This window comes from Micromys minutus (genome assembly GCF_963924665.1).
Source record: "Micromys minutus genome assembly, chromosome: 1".
Classification (NCBI taxonomy): Eukaryota; Metazoa; Chordata; class Mammalia; order Rodentia; family Muridae; genus Micromys; species Micromys minutus.
Genome location: NC_137969.1, coordinates 154952226 through 154957340, shown reverse-complemented (window position 1 = coordinate 154957340; position 5115 = coordinate 154952226). Strand labels below are relative to the sequence as shown.

Genomic DNA, 5115 nt, shown 5'->3' with positions numbered 1-5115 from the left:
GGATGAATTATGCTGAGCCACATTCAAGTTACCTTTTGTCCTAAAAACAGAGCACTCTATTTCATATCAGACCATTGTGTCAGAGGGGGAACATATTTCTGGCTGTGAAAATTTTTTCAGAAAGAGTAAATTGAAGTGCTCTCTCAAAGGCTACTGGCCCATACAAAAACAGCTAAAATCTGCAGTTGAAGAGCATGTCTCTCTTAAACAAGTTTTGAAGTAGATATTTTCCTTTAAATACCAAGAATATTTTCATTAATTTCCAACAAAGATTTTGTGACTATTTGATACTGAAAGGAAAAATATTAGGGCAAAACAATACCCAACAATCAGTTGATCTGTCAAAATAAACCATAGAATGTTGAGTGGACAAAAGTGAATATTTAAGAATGGTTATAAAAATGAAAACCAAAGTAATGAGGTAGAGTTACAAGTAAGTCTTTAAAACCATCCACATGGCTTTGGCACCTTAAAGTGTTTTTGCTATTTTGTTATTTATTTTAAAAGACTTGAAAGCATCTAAAATACTCGCAAAGTATTTGAAACCCCTGCATGACAAATTTAGAGTTTGCCAGCAGCAGTGTTAGAAAAAAGTAAAAAACGCCTCTTTAACATGTGCCATGACTTGATGGGGGAGGGTCCCCAGCTCTACTAGATGGCACCCCAGAGGGTTGTGCAGCAGTCACCAACAAGGTGCTATCTGGGAAGGAAGGGACCCTGGAATTTCCATTGGTCCAAGAACACCCCAGCTTTAGTTTCTCCAGATACTGTGCATGGACAGGCTTATGACCCTGAAGAACCTCAGTGATGGCATCGTCTACTTTGAACCACTCTCTCTTCCTTCCTATGTTAACAGGGTCTTCCCAGTCTTCCAATATCCCAGTGACTGTCAGAACATAAACATACATTTGGACTTTCTGTGTTGATTCTCAAATATTCCTGGGAGCCTTCCTGATTTTCCTTTGACTCCAGCTTCTTCATACACCTCCCTCACAGCAGCACCACCAGGCTACTCCTCTGACTCCATCCCTCCTCCTGAAACAACCCATTGGTCTGGGTACCAACTGCTACTCACCAACAGCACTTCTTCCTCCTCCTCACTGTGGAGCACAGGCAGGCTGCCAGCTTCATGAAGCCATAAATTTGCATCTGGTCAGGCTTCAACTTCATCCTAGAGTTGGGCGGCCACCGGAACACCAGCCAGGGAGTCGGACCTAGGGAAGTCGCAGTGCTCTGGCACAGGTGGGACAGGGGCAGTGAAGGGAAGACTGGGACAGTGAGGCTGCATTGCCACCTTGACCTAAGTAGGAACACCGCCTGGCTCGGGAGCCCACTGCTCTCCCTGGAGCCCGCTGCCTCTCACAGCCGCTCCTTGCACCCTCTGCAACCACCCCCTTGGTGACTGCTGGGGAAACAATGCAGCTCAAGGCTCATGCCAAGTGGAGATAGTTGGAAGCAGAGGCGGGGACCTGGCAGAGATGCTAAGGATCAATAATTGATATCTTATACCCATTTTTGTCCTCAGCCTCCTAATATCATTTATTAATAATTGCTGATGAGTAGATACAAATTTTAAGGATTTAGGTAGATAGGACTGATTTTTATATAAAAGTTTAGATTTGTGATTCTTTTACATTTTTTACAAGATTACTTTTAAAAATAACAAAATAATTGCTTATTTCTTTGTAACAGAAAATTGCTGCCTTCCAGTAGAAGAAAGGGGCTGAGAAAACTACTTTGCTTGTTTACACTTTGTTAATCTAAAACAATTTGCTTTGTTATGAATGTACATTAGATTTTTAGAAGAATTTGTTTTCTTTACCTATATTATGTAATGTTACTTCTTTTAAATGCAATAGAAAACATATTGTTTTATCATAATCACTCACTAAAAGGAAACTGAAACATTATTTATAATCACATTGTAATTGTATACTGCTTGAAAGATTTTGCTGGGATATACAAGCCATGGAAGAAAGAATAACAAATGGTGTGGTTTGGCTTGAACATTGTCTCTCCAGTCCACAGCCTATGTGTGTACATGTAAAGTGTGTGCAAAAGGGGGTTGGAACATTGTTCCTACCCTCCACCAATTGTGTTTATTTATGTATGTATGTGTGGAATGCTTGGAGCGTACTTGTTACACCATTGCTCTAGCCATTCTGTGTGAAAATGTATATATCTGTCATTAGGTTTCTATACATGTATATATGCATGTATATTTGTATGTATGTAGTTATTGGATTGTGCTATTTGCTTCATTCAGTGTGTGTATGTGTGTGTGTGTGCGTGTAGTTCTGTGTACACAAGGCTTCTAGAAAATTATTCTATAATTATATTATTATGTAATATATTATAGTATGTTACAAAATTATTGATGTACATCGAGAAGGTATTCCTCTCCTTAAAAGTAGAAAGTTTTGAGCAGAGGTAACATGAGGTCCCAGGTAGACATGGGAGGTGGTTTCCACACAGAGATGTTTGGGATTCCTCTCTTGCTGAGGATACACCAGGCAAGGCTTCAGATAAGGCAGAAACACAGCCAGAGCTGCTCAGAATCCAGTAGAAAAAGCCCAAGATTAAATTTATACATCTTCTAATGGGCCACCATGAATATTTACTGGAGTTGAGTTAAGTAAACATAAAATATTTTGAACGAAAGCCTATATCCTGTATCATCCTTGGCCTTTCGGAAGTCTTAACGTACAAAGCTCCCAAAGAGACATGGCAACACTTGCCTTCAAGGCTATTACATCTAAAACTGCCTTTCTCCCCCGTCTCCAAGGCTGGCCACATGGTGTAGTTCAGTGCCACTAAACTGCAGCAAGAGAATACTGCTTAATATTTTGTTTGTCTGAGTTTTAGTTTGGGTTTTCTATGCTTTGGGGTTTGGGTTTTTGGTTCTATTGGATTGAAGTTTTTATATTTATTTGCTTTTCCTTTGATTCTGGTAATTATTTTGATATTTGGCTGAGGCTATATATACTGTGTATTATATATACTGTGTATACTGATCCAACTGAGAGGAGATACTTTTTAAGCCCTATTCAGTGCAATGGCTGTATTTTTAGGAATTAAAAAAGCCATTTTCAAGTCTTCACTCTTAAGTCCAGCTTTATTTGCCAGGTGTCAAACCCCTGTTGTCCCAAAACCCACAAGCGCAGATGGATCTCTGTAAGCTCCAGACACCATGGGTTACATAGTGAACTCCACCCAGCCAGTGCTACACACGCCATAGCTCCTCCCTACCCCGCTCTTCCCATAAGGATGTCCTCACCCCACCCACCCTATCAAACCTCCAAATCCTCTGAGGTTTCGGTGCATCTTCACTGACTAAACCCAGATCCAAGTGACCTAAGTTGTGTTGTGGGTCTTATATAGGCTGCTGTATGCTGTTTGGTTGGTGACTCAGTGTCTGAGAGATCTCAGGGTATCAGTGCTTTGGTGGAGGATTTCCCATCAGAACCCTACCCTGCAAGGCAGAGGCTAGGTCCCCTGATAAAAACCAGTTAGTTAACAGGTCATCATGTATTCCTCTTCAAAGAAATGAAGGAGTCCATTTAGTTAAGATCTGGAAAGACTCTATCTCATTTTCAGTGCACAGCAACTGCCAGATTTTAATGTGGCACCAGGTCCATTGTCTTATGCCCATTGGTGCTACAGCTGAAATCGGTAATGTGTAAGAGCCACCCAGGTACTAATGGCTTTAAAGGCATAAAGGGGTCATAAAGAGCCACTGATGCTTGACACTGTGAGAGGCAGAGAAATGCCATTAGTGAAGGTGCAGGCTCATTGTAATTGATGGCCCAAGACTTAACAGGTCATGCAAAGGATTTGGAATGTGGCACCATGAAGAAAACCTATAAGAGAGGACTGGTGAAGTCTAGTTGCAGTGGAAGACCCCAGTGTGTTGTAAATGCCAGTACCATGGGATGATCACCAAGAACGGCAGCATCAGTGATATGGATCGACCTGTGGTCAGAGTGCTACAGAGGGCAGAGCTGGATAAGTGGCTTCACCTGTTTGGATGAACCCAGATCATGTGTGGGTTTCAGGGTTTGGATAGGGAGAATTGGTTATGACCTTGACATAGGTAACATATTTTTCTTAGCACTCAAATATCTAATGACCTTGAATGAGAGAGATTTCCTAAAAAAATAAATTTATAACCTGACACAATGCATGTGACATACATTCCAATACCCCATCAGTTCCCTATTTCCAAAAAGACAATATCTTTCTCCTATACTTATAACTGTATAAAACCTAGATAACATTTACTTACTGTGCATTTTCTGATAACTGGCATTGTTTCCATATATGAATCCATGTGTTTCACAAAATCTATGTTTAATAATCTTGTTTCTTAAAATGGAAAATATTTTTCTCCTGGGAACACTGGGAATCAACTACAAAGCAAAAAATAAAATTGTACACTTTTTCTGTTCTTTCAAATATTAACTTGGACATCCTCCTGTTCTTGAATATAAACAGATAATTAAATTGGGCACCAGTGAACAAAGGTCAACCTCATCGTGCATTAATATGTTGTAGCAAAATAGCCATCACTTCTCTAGTATCTGTCTTCATGAGATCACGTGTCCAGGCATGCAGATGTTGGAGTTGTTCCATGATACTCTACTCATAAGAAACATAAGAATCAGGAAAATGGGAATGGAGTTGAATGGCCTGAGCTTATATTTAACTTAAATTTTAATGGGTCCATAAGTTCAGGAGGAAGTCTGTTTGGCATTGTCATCTGTGGCATTCTTACATTGGGTGGGCTAAATCTGTGCTATAATGCCACCTAACCTCAGAGATGTAAGAGTGAAAAATCATGTATGTTCTTTCTAGAAAAAACTCTGCCTTTGACTACCACCCGGAGTTGAACAACATCACTATGCAGAGCTCAAGAAAGAGGGAGGGGATGATTGTTGATGCCTTAGAAGTTGTGGGCCTTTATTTCCAATTATGGCAAATATTTTTTCAATATGGTTTTTTTCTTTCCTCTTAGAGTAATGGTGACTTGGTTGTTTCCAGGTCTGAAGAGCTGTTCCACCAAATGACGTACTGCATGTAGGCTCCTATTACAAAGGAAATGGTTGCTGCGGAATC

General features: G+C 40.3%; 1 pseudogene across 1 annotated transcript; it reads right to left on the bottom strand.

The window, feature by feature from the left end:
* Positions 1 to 608: 608 nt before the first annotated feature.
* On the bottom strand, positions 609 to 1170 carry LOC308416506 (diphosphoinositol polyphosphate phosphohydrolase 2-like; annotated as a pseudogene). The gene has a single exon. The product of its transcript is annotated as a diphosphoinositol polyphosphate phosphohydrolase 2-like (transcript).
* Between the last annotated feature and the right edge of the window lie 3945 nt (positions 1171 to 5115).